Below are 15,442 nucleotides of genomic sequence, written 5' to 3'. Positions count from 1 at the left end.
TCGAACAATCTCCTTTGTACGAGAAACAGTTCACACCAAATGTTTTAATATTTGCTGGATAAAAGTTCCCACTTTGGAGACTTGTTTTTATAAATATTGACCATAGATATCTATGAAAGATTAGAGTTCCTGACTGCGATTACCATATACATCTTTCAAATGGCTTGGTAATTACAATTAGTAAGTGTACTTTTCTAACTACGATTTTCATGAGCTTTCCGGGAATTGAATCAAAATGTTCGGAATATGAAGCAAAAGTGAGGAAGCAACCATAAAAAGAATGACATTTCTGATTACATAGCGTGACATTTTTACGTATCTCAAGGATTAAATTATGTGTCGCTAGTAGATTTGGGGTCGTTGAATCTGATGCCAGAAATTTCCCTACACGTCACAATTTTTAGCTACAGGTCGCCAAAGTTGTATAAAACACTGGTTTGAATTGATGTTTACATGAAATTTAAAGTATAATTTATCAAACTTTTGTGCGATCTAATCCACAAAGTATGCAAAATAGGACTTCAACTTTCATTTCAGATATAATTTGGTTGAAATTGCACGATGAAATTAAGATTAAATCGATTTTTTCAACATGCTTGCAGTCTCCATACGAAACTCTTCGTTTCTCTTATATGACAAAATACAATACTTTTCTAATACACCAAAAAATAACTTCTGAGCATCGATAGTATTATGAACCTTACTAAAAAGTATTGCTAAAGTAAAGTTTGAATTCCGTGACAAATTAAGCAAATACATTTCCTTACAAGCTAGAAAACTTGCATGCAAGTTGGCTGATAGTATAATTTTCCTTTTTCATCAGCCAATATCTCATAAACTAGACGTGCTATGATACGTTTGAAATCGACAATGAATTCAGCAGCCCTTAATTAAGTAAATAGCGGTATTTTGATGCTTGAGATAAAAACGTATTCCGCAATGTTCAACCAATCTTTACCCATCATTTAAAAGACAATTGGTTTCAAAGCTTGATAACGAAGAGTAATCGAACAGTATGCTTTGTCTTGAAAACTTCTTCATTAGTTAAACTTCACTGAGGAATAAAGGCTCTAGTAAGCAATGTGCATTTTTTTTTTTCAAAAATAAAAGAGCAGTTTTTTTTTGATAGCCAACTAAAAAAACAGATTTTATATTTTTCAAAACTTGTCCTTTCGGAAAAAAACTACGTTTTAAGTTTTGACAAGTGCCCGATTCTAAATAAACCGTAGCCGTAATATAGACATTCCCATCTGTTTTAGAAACCTCTTCTGGCTGTCAAATTTTGACAATCATTAAATTTCGAAATTTTTTGGTTGAAGTTTCAATATATTTTTGGAAACAAACTTAAAAATAACAAAAAAAGTAAAATAAAATATTATTAAAAGATTGGTTTGTAAAATTGGGTTTTTTTTTTTGACTTATGTCCAAACTGGGATAGTACCTGAACTATGAGCGCTTCTCCAGTATTTTTAACCACTTTTTTATTTGCAAGCACAAAGATGATATTTGCTCTGAAAAGTCGGGGAAATTTCCAATCAGATAAGATTTGGACTAGGATATAAAGCTCTCACTCTCAGCATAACTTTGCGCTAATGTTCAGCGCTACGAGTTTTTTTTTTGTTTGTTTTTTTTTGCTTAATAATTTATATAATAGACTCTTGGGCCATCAGGCATTACGGAGACGAATTTGTCGAAATTGTAAATGTGTAAATGTCAAGTTTGCTTCTTAATTATAGTGTTAGCTTTGGGAACAGTAACACTCGCGGTATGGTTTCAGTTTAGGGTAACAACAATATATAAGGTAATGGGGCTTAGCGTGGTCAGTCAGCAGTATTTGTTCTTGAAGTAATCGTTGCAAGAATTATTGGAAATGTTTCCGAAGGAATCATTGTAGGAATTCCTGAAGAAATCCATGTAAATATTTTACTCCAGGAATCTAAGAGGGACCACTGGAGGCATTTCGGCAGCATCCCTGTAGAAATATTCTTGCAGAAATTCCTGGAATAATTCTCAGAGGAAACTCTGGAGGAACTTGTGGCAAAATTCTTGTAGGAATTGCTGAATATATTTCTGTTGCCCTATCGGAAACAGTTTAAACAATCTGATAACGAACAAAAGTTCTTCCTCGATGAATCTCTTTCAAAATTCCTCATAGAATCTCTGGAGAAATCGCTGTATGGATTGCGAAAGAGATTATTTCGGAAGAATTTCTGGTAAAATCCATTAGATAATTCGAGAATCTCTGGAGGTTTTCTTTTAGGAACTTCTGGAGGATTTACTGAATCACTATTTGAAATGGTCCCAAAAATGCGATTTCTGTCTACATAGCCCATATAACCGTATCAGTAAACGTGCAGCTTTCCAGAATGACCAAGGTTAGAAAGGGGAAAGGGGTTAGAATTCCACCGGTCGAGGTTCTTTTGCGATTGGAAATGTTCTCGACTTCCCATAGCATTGATAATCTTTGCACTTGCCACATGATATACCTCTACACAAACAAAAAACGTCAATCAGCAAAGAAAGCACTCAGTGAATAACTGTAGCTCTCAAAGGAACACTTAACTGGTAAGCAGGCTCAATCCTGCCAGAAACAAGAAGAAGAATTTTATATCTGATGTGAAATGTCCCCAATGTATAAAGAAGGTTAACATAAAATCACGACATCAAATCAAATAATGTTAATTTCACAACACTGTATCTTCACAATACATTTCATAAAATTCTTAAACGGTTTTTCCTAAAATGTCAAAGGATATTGCATGCTATATATTTTTCTTCTTCGTTTTCCTGGCATTACGTCCTCACTGGAACAGAATTTCTAAGCTTAGCTCTTATGAGCACTTTCACAGTTATTGACTGAGAGCTTTCTTTGCCAAAGTTGCCATTTCGCATTCGTATATCGTGTGGCAAGTATGTCCAAGGAAGTCAGGGAAATTTCTATTATGAAAAGATCCTGGACCGACCGGGAATCGAATCCAGACACCTTCAGCATGGCTTTGCTTTGTAGCCGCGGACTCTAAGGACTCGGCTAAGGAAGGCCCTCTTATTCAATTTCTGTACTCGAATGTAGTTGGTGCTGTATGATTCTTTTTAAAATATACTCCCATCAAGTTTTCAAACTAATGAAAAGTAACAAAGTTGGTTTTTATCAACCATACACTAGAACACTGCTGAGGTTGAACTAATTTTAAAGTTCATTTACAAACTATGTCAAACTAGGCTGACTATTAATCAAACGCATTTGATCGATTGTCCTATTGTAAGTTCAAGAATTTGTACAAAAGTAGGTCAAATTCACCCCCTTCTATTTGCCGCTTTTATCCGTCCATCATCGTCGTCGTCATCGGGACAAGGCACCGTGCCACCCAATTTCAATGAAGCCACCTTTACACTCCTATTGCGTGCATATTTCTTCTTCTTCTTGGCATTACGTCCCTATGGGGACAGAGCCTGCTTCTCAGCTCAGTGTTCAATGAGCACTTCCACAGTTATAAACTGAGAGATCGATGATACTCTATGCCCAGGAAAGTCAAGGAAATTTCCATGGCAAAAAGATCATGTACCGAACCCAGAAACCTTCAGCATGACTTTGGTTTGCAGCCGCGGACTCTAACCACTCGGCTAAGAAAGGCCCCGTGTACATACATTACATTCAGATGGATCGCATCGATGACAACTAGAAGGTAGGTACGCACGGTCGTACGTGAAATTGTATGTATATTAGCTTCACCCATGAGGCCAGGCCCAAGCAGACATTGCTGCAGCAAATTATCAACCACCACCGCCACCACCCATCACTGCTAGCTAACCAAACAAATTTCAACATAGGAACGTGCAGTATAGTGTACAGTGCTGTATTGGATTGTGCGGAGCACGTGCTGTGCTAGCCTTATTGATTAGTTTACGTCTTCATTCAAAATTTTGAAACAAATTGGAAACTTTGACCACTTGATTCTCATCTTTAGCAGTGTGATAATTCGAATTTCAGAAATGGATAGCTGGATGGCATAATTCCGAACATCACTGTACTCAGAAACGAAGTCCTTCACTAGTTTCTGTGTCTCTCCCGCTGTGTTTGTTTGCCTAAACTTCTATTTCAGTTTAGGATCGAGCGTATGAACTCGATTATCCAGGACCGAACTAAGCTATGGTCCATGCTTACGGTGGGACGTTTGAATTCCAATCCGGTGAGGATCTTTTCGACTTTCCAGGGCATGAAGTATCTACGAGATGTAGCTTAAATAAACAAATGCAAAAATTTGATTGACAATTAATGCTCTCGATTACTAACGAAGAAAGTGAGCATAGAACACAAAGCTGAGAAACAAGTTCTATGACAGAAATGACGAAACACCAGTGGAAAGAAAAATAATAAGTATTGTAATACTCTACTGTCCCATATGGAAAAAGTAGGAATTGAGAAATGACATGATTAAAAAGTACCATCAATTGAAAAATGATGAACAAATCTATCGATTTAAAACAACAGAATGATACCAATTATAGAATTTTACCCAAGCCCAGCTCTGTGCCTCTCTCCGGGGTAGTTGTACCAAACCTATTTTATATTCCCTTGTATGTTTGTTTCTCGATCGGGTGGAGGCCCCAACAGCAGTCACACGCAGCAGGGCCGCCGAGCATTCGGATCAAAATTCTGCTGCTCGATTCGTCTGCTTGCCTCCCCTCTTCTTCAGCTTGAAACCGCCACACAATCGACACCATCGTACTCGATTCTGCGCGACTTGGAGCTAGTTGAAGGGGAACCCAGCACTGAGGTTCCCCCGCGCGTTTGACGTACGGTTTGGTTTGCCATTCAAGCAGCCATCCCCAATGCTCAAATAGAGATAGGTCTGAGGGGGGAGGGTTAATGCTAGCAGACACAATTTGCAATCAAAACACATGGAGAGGAGCGAGCGCATGATTGATATTAAATTAAAATATCAAGAATTGGATATTAAAAATGGATTTTGCTCGGCAGTGCTAAACGGTAAAGGAGGAGTGCTTGCACGAAATGTCTCCCACAGACTAACAACCAAGATTCAAAACGGATGAAATTGTTCAAAAATTGCATGTCAAATGTCCAGACAAATAGTTTGAGCTGTTTTGTTTGAACTGTAGAGGGTATTTCGTCGGAAGACATGATGTAGTACGGTGAACTAATGGTACAATAGCTTGAACGAAATTTTTCACGAATGATTTCATTAATTGAATTAATTATAACCACGTGGTGGATATCTGTGAGACCCAAATAAGGTTGTGCGATGTATCAGAAAATTTCGTCAATCGTTCGAAAGTTTTTGAGGCAAAATTTGCGTTTTCCAATTATGATTCTTCTTTCAAAGGTAATAAGAGACAACGTTGACAGAATTTGGAGCTCTACCTCCTCGGGGTCTTTAGTGTATACTAAATAAAAAAAATAATAACTTGTGGACTTTGGATAACTTGTTGGACTTACGTACTCGTTGTAGTTTCATAACAATTATGTGGAACTTATCACTAACAGAAGCTCTTTGAAAACAGCTATAAAACCTTAAAAACACATTTTATTATTGTTCCCCCTTGAGTATTCCTTGCAACACTAGGGAGCCCCTGAGAACCTTGTGAATGCTAACTAACTTGTTGTTTGACCACATCAATAACTTGATGACACCATCCTCTAATAGTGGTTCACAAACCGGTGGTCCACGGACCCCTAGGGGCCTTGACGACTTCTCAGGAGGTCCACCGAACCATTGGAAAAAAGGCTTATTATTGCTTTTTATGATTATTATTATTGCGGATTGATAGTTGGATAACTACGGGAATCTCGATGAGATATTTGAGAAATTTCATCAAGAGTTTTTTGGCATTTTGTATTCGAAAATATTTCAGGACTTCTACTAAATCATAAAGGGATTCCTGCTTCTGCTCCAAAAGATGCCTTTTAGTATTCATTATTGATTTCAGTTTTTTTTCAGATTCTTGGAGATTTGCTTGCATGATCCTCGGTAAATTATTGATCACATCTTTGAATTTATTCTTTGTTGGACTATCTTTGACACGGTATCGGCTTGTGATTGTAACTTAAACAAATCCTAAACTTTCATAAACATTGGATTGGGATTTTGACATTTTTCTGAGAAACATTTATAGAGGGCCGTGAAAGGCTTGTAGAATCTGAAAGGGGCCCGACTCCAACAAGGTTGAGAACCATTGCTCCAATGTATTCAGAATCTTGCAATCCAGTTATTTAATAAATCGTTATCTCTTGGAAGAATTTCGATCAAATCGATCACTACTTGGGGTTTTTTCACTTGATGAATGGTTTTGACAAACACACCAAATACGGACGAAGACACCAACAGAAGTTGAAGTTGCAATAATTGTCTTGGCGCTTTCGCTACCAACTACAGATTGACCTTGTATTTTTGAATAACTTTGCTGACAGTACCATCCCAGTTGATCAAGATCTTGAGATATATGTTCCAGGCATGTTCCAAATTATTTTATCCCATAGGATAAATTTTGGCACCTGTGATTTCGCTCAGAATTCACAAGATTACGCAGAAGCTTATGAGGACACCGCTGAACAATAAAAAATTGAAAATTCTTGAAATTCCAACTGAGAGTCCTCAATATTTTGCTTAGAACATCTCATGACACCACATGAATGCATATTCCGTTAGAAATACTCATTATTTCTTTAGAAATACAGTCGACTCTCCATAACTCGATATTCACCATCGACCATCGACTTATAGAATTATCGAGTTATAGAACATACCGACACAAAAAATCACAAAATCGACAGAACTAATTTTTGTACTTCCAATACATATATAATCACTTCTGTAAGAGAGCAATATTAGTTTGATGATAGCATTTTACAAACCATTATTTGAAACCTTTTTTCGAAATGCTCGAAATCTCGTTATTTTTACTGACAATATTTTTTTATTTACTTATTTTTCAACTTCTATTACAACTTACGAGTATTTATTCCCTCCAAACAAGAATAAGACTATGTTTCCCCAAAAAAGAACAATTTTAAAATAAATATCGAATTATGGAGAGAAATTTACTTCTCACGTGACATCGACTAGTGGGGATATCGAGTTATAGAAATATCGACTTATGGAGAGCACGATGTATGGAAATTTGAAGGGATCGAAAAATCCATCGAGTTATAGAGTATATCGAGTTGTAGAATATCGAGCTGTGGAGAGTCGACTGTACATACATTTTAAAGAGATTTACTTGCAATCCCGCAACGATTCCTTGGATACAAACACAATTAGAAATTTTCAAAATCCTTTTAGCAATCCCTTTTAGTTGATGAGCAGGGATGGAATCCTAAGAAAATTAAGAGAATCTCTCACTTATCGCTCTCTGTAATTATCATGGTTTACAGCAAATCATGAGAGCCCGTTTATCGTATACTGCTACAGCAATGATTAGACCGGGGGATAGCGCTCATAATGAAACCCATCGTAACAAACTCTAAACCTTGAGGACACTATTGCTATCGGATGTTCGGGGTACCGATAAACAGGGCCAATAAAATAAAAAACTGACCTCCAACCAGTGAACCGTATAATACATTTTTGATGCTATTGTCGCATTGCTGTTACATTCACATGCAAGAGGTTTCAAAACATTCATTTGTGACATTCAGTTTGCTACTGATACATTCTTACTGCAGCCATGAATGTATTACCTGACATGGATAAGAGTAGCGTGCAATTCTTTTCAGCCTCCCATGAACGTTATGCTGTTGTGGATGACGGGAATGCGAAATGAATGTAAAAAACAATCACGACGCAGCTGCGATCGTAGTGACAACTCTTCATTCGTTTGCTTCTGATCCAAATCGCCACTTCATCACAGCTGCGTTTTCACTGCTGCACAATGGACCGATGCACGAGTACACTATTTAACGTTTGAGCGGTCCCGTGTTGTATACGTGACCATGGTAACGAGTGAATTCGGCACCGCTCAAACGTCAAATTAGTGAACTTGTGCATTGGTCCATGGACCTTTGCACGAGTTCACTAATTTGACATTTGAGCGGTGCCGTATTCACTAGATACCATGGTAACGTAAATAACATGGCACCGCTCAAACGTCAACGACTGAACTCGTGCATTGGTCCATTGGAGGAGAGAGCGTTCATTGGAAGCAACAAAAAAGTGGCACAAACGGAGCACCAGGGTTTTTCTTAGGTTTGCTTCTACCCTCTTTATTCGTAGGTTTCTGCTTCGAGCCGTTCTCGCACAAGGTGCTGTCCATAAACAACGTGGTCATCCATGGGGGAGAAGGGCGGGGGTTGTTTGTTTGATCAAAGATCACGATCGGCACATTTTTTTTTGTATAGCCGAAAAACCGATCGACGAAGGAAAAGGAGTCTAAAAATAGAAAAATAACCTGTGAGTTATGGACAGCCTTGAGGGTGCGGCTGGTTGATACAAGAATGGAAAGAAAAACATATTTCAATCGGTGCACATTGTGAGTGGCACATTATGATAATACAGATTAATGTCTACTACAGTTATTCATTACAACCATGATACATTTATTGCTGACCAAAAAATAGTCACAGTCGCGCATGACTTTTATTTTCAGTAGCACATGAAAGTTTTTGTTGCATGAAAGTCATGGTAGTCTATGTGTGATTGTCACGCTCACTACAGTTTTTGACGGTACATTTTGGTTCACTGCCTCCAACGGTAAACAAGCGAGAAAAATAAATTTTATCATCGCTTCCTATTTGGGGTCTCGTTCGCTGCTGCTATTTATCAAGCTTGTTACAACCTGAGAGAGAGGCGACAGCTCACTGACAGTTGGCCTGTTTTCTTGCCTTCTTTGACTTCTTTTTTTAAATTCTTGGGTTGTGCACAACGTTCAGGTGAACTTATTTTGGTCAAAATCATATTCCCTTCTTGTTGTAAAAAGATATGAAAAAGGATATGAATGTAAAAAAATCAATAGCAGTTTTGCAAAACACAACTATATTTAGGTTTTCAACTTTTTGAAATGTGAAATCATCGAAAATCACCTAGAAATTTTGATTAATATTACTTGACGGTTTTTCACGCCTTGCCCTTCGAATGTGCCGGTTTCCCAGTGACTGTTGGTGACAGGTTCCTGTGACTTTTCGGAGCTCGCAATCAAAGCCAGCTGTCTCCTCACTCTCAGGTTACAACTTGCGAAACATTGCCGATCATGAAGCGATACAAATGGGATGTTTTTCTTCGCATGCTTTGATCGTACTTGTAAATCAAATGAGAACGAACTCTGCAATGCCTGCTGTTGAATTTGGAGAATAGGCATCCTGATCAAAATAATCAATAGATTCTCCTGGGATTTCTCATAATCTCGCCTACCAAATCTAGGAACGAACCCGTTAGGAATCGTTATGATCCGGCTAGGAATACTAAAATTTCACTTGCATCCAGTTGAGAATGCTTTATTCTTCACTTAACATTTCAAGGTCTCTGTTGAAAAACTTCATGATTCTACACGAACTTTCAATATTCATCCGGAAATTCGACGAGAATCATTAAAGATCTTAATTATATCAATATCATAGCCAAGCACGTTTCAACTACCACGTAATTCAATTCGAATTACTCAATCTAAACCATATATGCGAATCGATCTTGACGCTCATAGAAAAGATAATTTCGTCATTCAATGATAGAAAAATCATAAATTCTCGATTTGCTCCATTTTCCACCTACCTACATCATATTCCGTTGAATGCAAAACGATGAGGCAACGGAAACTGCTCGGGAAGGCTTCGGAGAAGTTACCGTCTTTGTTGTGCACTTACTCCTCCGCATTGTTTGTCTGAAACTGTCCGGGCTGTCTGTTGCATGCAAAACCCCAAAACCTCCCTCGAGACTCCAGTAACTGGTTGGATGGCTGGCAGGCAGGAAGCAAAGCGTGGCCTGTCAGACAGACAAGACAAGTCTACGGCTGCATCCCCTCGCCGCACTCAGTTGCTGGGGCGCCTTCATAGACATTGCTGTGCGCCTTGTGGTTTTATGCACCCTGTACTAAGGTGGGTCATTTTTAATATGAGGAAAATCAACGTGCAAAAATCTTATGCTATGCTCTCTAAATTTGTTCATTTGTATCCCAGAAGCTACTGTGATAGCTTGATTGGAATCCGTTATCTCAAACTAGGTTGTTTCCCTAGGCAAAACTTCCGAATTATTGCAGTCTCTCTTATATTGATTGGAAAATTTTGAAATCAATATTGAAAGACATTCATTGACTACAGCGACAACTATGGTTAAAAATGTTATTGGAATCGTTGTTCCATATATTTGGTTGATATTTTTCAAACAATCTTCAAGCTCATTCAGCCCCCTTAGAGTTAACGTATTCCTCTCAAACTTTCACATGAGCTTCTGGGAGTCCAAATGTACAAATTGAGAGGCCTTTACTTCAGATTTTTGTAGTTTAATCATTATGGGCCACTCTAACCCTGCACCTTTGTCTAAATTTACTACGAAGTTCTATCGGCAGCCAGCAAGGTGATGGACGAACGGACGAAGCAATTCGTTCCTCTCCCTCTCTCTCCATCACTAGTTGTAGAACTATGTGCTATGAATATTCATGCTTCCTACATTTCCCAAAGCTGTATGTTGTTTGTTAGTACCTTACATGCTTTCCATTTGATGAGAAACTACACACATGAGAAAAATTATGCCGAAGATGACGATGATGGTGATGGTGATGACGATCATCGCTATAGGCTGCCAACCTCATTCGTCGCCGTTGTCTACAATGTTGCTAAGCGTGACTAGAACGCAAACCCACTCATAGGGTCGATGTACCAGTAGTCAATCAACTAGGAACCTTTCGATCAATGAAAAAACTTCCTTTTTTCTTATTACGTTGAATATAAATAGTTCTTCTTAGTAGTGCTACTGTAGGAGCAGAAAAGCTTAGATTTAAATAAAAACTGTTCATTTCGAACATCTTTGGATAAAATCAAGCCGTAAGTTAATGGTACCTGGATAAATGGTTCCTGACCTTGATGGCAAACATATTTTGCAACGATTTATAGCAAAACGGCCTTAAAAAGTCACTAGTACGACTAAAGGGGGCTGTCTACTAAGCGAACACCCACCCTACAAGTCAACCGTTGTTCGCAGACATGAGTACCCCACAATCGGATTGATATTACTCGTATGCTCTACCAACAACGTAATGGAGAAAACATTTGCTTTTGCGTATGCCCTGAGCTTGTTGGATAGCAAAATGAGTGCACAAATCGCTGCTGTAGTTAGAGAGCAGATTGATGAACATGCTAAGCTGAGTGGAAAAAGGTGACGTGAAGAGCGTGAAGAGTTTTGAGAACTTCTTCTTCTAAAATGACTGGAGTTGTTGTTTGTCGAAATCTAGAACAAAATGTTAAGAAGGCGTTAGGACCTTTGCAGTTTCGAATCATCTCCCGATCATCAAAGATGCATTGCTGTTTATTCTTGTTATTCATTCTACTGACATGGTGCCTGTTATGATAAAGAGTCGTCTAAGGACGAGAAAAGCTTTGGTTTGCAAAGGTTTTTCCACACTTCGTACATATCCGTCTAGAATTTCCTTCATCATTTGAATAGTGATTAGTACATAATGCTCTTAAACATGTCAGACTTCGCTTCTTCAATTTACTGCACTTGACCTTGTGGGATCCACTTCTTTATAAATTATTCATCCAGATCAGTAATTCCTAACTAATAATTCGCCCTCTGAGAATTCCTAGAAATGGTTCGCCATCTTTAAAAGTTCTCGGGAGCAATACAAAAATATAAACAGGGGTTGAATTCTGAGAAAATTTAAAATATCTCCCACTTAATGATTTCTGTAACAATCATGATCCTCAACACATCATGAGAGCCTGTTTATCTTCTACTGCTACAGCTCTGACTATATCGGAGGGAGGAGCTGTTCATGATAAAACCCATGTCAACAAGCTCATATCCTGGAGGACACTATTGCTATCAGATGTTTACCCCCAATGGTAAATAGGAGAGAGAAATAGGTTCTATCATCGCCTCTCTTTCGCTGCTGCTATTTATCAAGCATGTTACAACTTGAAAAACAGTGCCGATCATGGACCGATACAGATGCAATGTTTTTTTTTTTTTTTTTTAATTTTTTTATTAGTATCATTTCAAACATTACATTCATTTCTTATATCTAGGTGTTCTGTGTTATTAGACAACACTATCATCCTAATTTGGTAAAACAAATTTAAGATTTAATTAACATTTTGTTAACAACATATTACATTTCATTTGCCGTAGCAGTTCAGTTTTTTTTTACAGGTGAGTTGATTTCACCTGCTTATAAGAGAAAAAAAAAAGTTTAATATACTTAACCTAACTTAACCTATACATATAACTCATTAATCGTGACAATAGAAGATTGTAACGATTTTTGCCTGAAATTATTAATGATTGTATTTGACATTTGTTCCAATGTTTCAACATTGGATATTCTATGTAACTCATTGGTACTATACCAGGGAGGAAGCCTCAGAATCATTTTCAAAATTTTATTTTGAATTCTCTGCAGAGCTTTCTTCCTGGTATTACAGCAGCTAGTCCATATTGGTACAGCATACAACATGGCTGGCCTGAAAATTTGTTTGAATATCAAAAGCTTGTTCTTAAGACAAAGTTTTGTTTTTCTATTAATAAGGGGATAGAGACATTTTACATATTTATTACATTTGGCTTGAATGCCCTCAATGTGACTTTTGAAAGTTAAATTCTTATCTAGCATGAGCCCTAGATACTTAACTTCATCTGACCAATTTATTGGAACCCCTCTCATCGAGACAACATGTCTACTTGAAGGTTTCAAATAAAGAGCTTTTGGTTTATGTGGGAATATTATTAGTTGAGTTTTGGAAGCATTAGGAGAAATCTTCCATTTTTGCAAGTATGAAGAAAAAATATCCAAACTTTTTTGCAATCGACTACAGATGACACGCAGGCTTCGTCCTTTGGCGGAGAGGCCTGTGTCATCCGCAAACAAAGATTTTTGACATCCCTGAGGTAACTCAGGTAAGTCAGATGTGAAAATATTGTATAATATTGGTCCCAAAATGCTGCCTTGGGGAACACCAACTCTTACAGGAAGTCTTTCAGATCTGGAGTTCTGATAATTAACCTGAAGTGTACGATTTGACAGATAACTTTGAATTATTCTAACAATGTATGTTGGAAAATTAAAGTTTTTTAATTTTACAATCAAACCTTCATGCCAAACACTGTCGAATGCTTTTTCTATGTCTAGAAGAGCAAGACCAGTAGAATAGCCTTCAGATTTGTTGGAACGGATCAAATTTGTTACACGTAAAAGTTGATGAGTGGTCGAATGTCCATGGCGGAATCCGAACTGTTCATTGGCAAAAATTGAATTTTCGTTGATGTGGGCCATCATTCTGTTCAAAATAACCTTTTCAAAAAGTTTACTGATGGAGGAAAGCAAACTGATTGGACGATAGCTAGAAGCTTCTGCAGGATTTTTGTCTGGTTTTAAAATTGGAACAACCTTAGCATTTTTCCATTTGTCAGGAAAATATGCTAATTGAAAACATTTGTTAAATATATCAACTAAAAATGATAAGCTACTTTCTGGAAGTTTCTTGATGAGGATGTAGAAAATTCCATCATCGCCAGGAGCTTTCATGTTTTTGAATTTTCTAATAATAGTTCTCACTTCTTCCAAATCAGTCTCCCAGGCATTTTCGAAAACGTTCTCTTGATTGAGAATATTTTCGAACTCCTGAGTAACTTCATTTTCAATTGGACTAGTAAGTCCTAAATTAAAATTGTGCGCACTTTCAAACTGCATAGCAAGTTTTTGAGCTTTTTCGCAATTAGTTAGTAATAATTTGTTTTCCTCTTTCAATGCCGGTATTGGCTTCTGAGGTTTTTTCAAGATTTTAGATAATTTCCAAAAGGGCTTAGAGCCAGGGTCCAATTGAGAAATCTTATTTTCAAAATTTTTGTTTCTTAATTGAGCAAAACGTTTCTTGATTTCTTTCTGCAAATCTTGCCATATAATTTTCATAGCAGGATCGCGAGTGCGTTGAAATTGCCTTCTCCTCACGTTTTTAAGACGGATCAAGAGTTTAAGATCATCGTCTATAATCACGGATTCAAATTTTACTTCACATTTTGGAATTGCAATGCTCCGGGCTTCAACAATGGAATTTATTAAAGTTTCAAGAGCATTGCCAATATCAAGTTTAGTTTCTAAAGAAATGTTAACATCAAGATTAGAGTCAACATACGTTTTATATATATTCCAGTCGGCTCGTAAATAATTGAAAGTGAGAATCACTTCTTGGGATATTTGAAATGTAACAGGGACATGATCAGAATCAAAATCAGCATGAGTAATCATTTGGCTACAAAGATGACTAGAGTCGGTTAAGACCAAATCAATCGTAGATGGATTTCTAGAAGAGGAAAAACATGTGGGGCTATCAGGGTATTGAATTGAGAAATATCCTGAAGAGCACTCATCAAATAAAATTCTGCCGTTGGAATTACTTTGAGAATTATTCCATGACCGATGTTTGGCATTAAAGTCACCAATGACAAAAAATTTTGACTTATTGCGAGTCAATTTACGCAAGTCAGTTTGGAGCAAATTAACTTGCTGCCCAGAGCATTGAAAAGGCAAATAGGCAGCTATGAAAGTATATTTACCAAACTGTGTTTCAACAGAAACACCTAAAGTTTCAAAAACTTTAGTTTCAAATGATGAAAACAGTTGATGTTTTATACGCCTATGAATGATGATTGCAACTCCCCCACATGCCCCATCAAGTCGATCATTACGATAAACAAAAAAGTTAGGATCTCTTTTGAGTTTAGATCCAGGTTTTAAATACGTTTCGGTAATAACTGCTATATGCGCGTTATTAACCGTAAGAAAATTGAACAGCTCGTCCTCTTTACCATTCAGAGAACGAGCATTCCAATTTAAAATATTTAAATTATTATTTGGATCCATTAGAAAAACGTAATCCAATAACAATTTGATTTGTATATTTTACACCTACTTGGACTGCTTCAGTCATAGTGGTGGCTTTGAACATTGCATCAATCATTAGATTCAATTGTTCAGTTAGAAAATTAAAATCAGAGGCAGACATGTCATGTGATTTCCCATTGGAATTTCCGGTAGACGAAGAAGCGGAGTTACCTGTGGCGGTAGGGTTTTTTCCATTTGATTTGAAACAAGTAGAATGGGTACCCATGGATCGAACAGGGGAGAAGTTCGAATTTCCTGCTACGATATCGGCAAAGGATTTACCGTGGGTAGATACATTCGAAATTGAAAGATTCGAACGGCTACCCGACGGATTAAAATTAGTTTGTGAATGAGCATGATTATGATCTTCCTGATGGGTATGATTCATGATCAAGCGATC

At 37.3% G+C, this 15,442-nt stretch overlaps 1 protein-coding gene across 1 annotated transcript in view; it reads right to left on the bottom strand.

Annotated features, from left to right (window-relative positions):
- Positions 1–15,442, bottom strand: part of LOC5568380 (frizzled-2) — a 120,993-nt gene that overhangs the window by 91,652 nt on the left and 13,899 nt on the right. The window lies entirely within an intron of this gene.

Source organism: Aedes aegypti, chromosome 3 (assembly GCF_002204515.2).
Source record: "Aedes aegypti strain LVP_AGWG chromosome 3, AaegL5.0 Primary Assembly, whole genome shotgun sequence".
NCBI lineage: Eukaryota > Metazoa > Arthropoda > Insecta > Diptera > Culicidae > Aedes > Aedes aegypti.
This window is presented reverse-complemented; position numbering and strand designations above follow the sequence as displayed.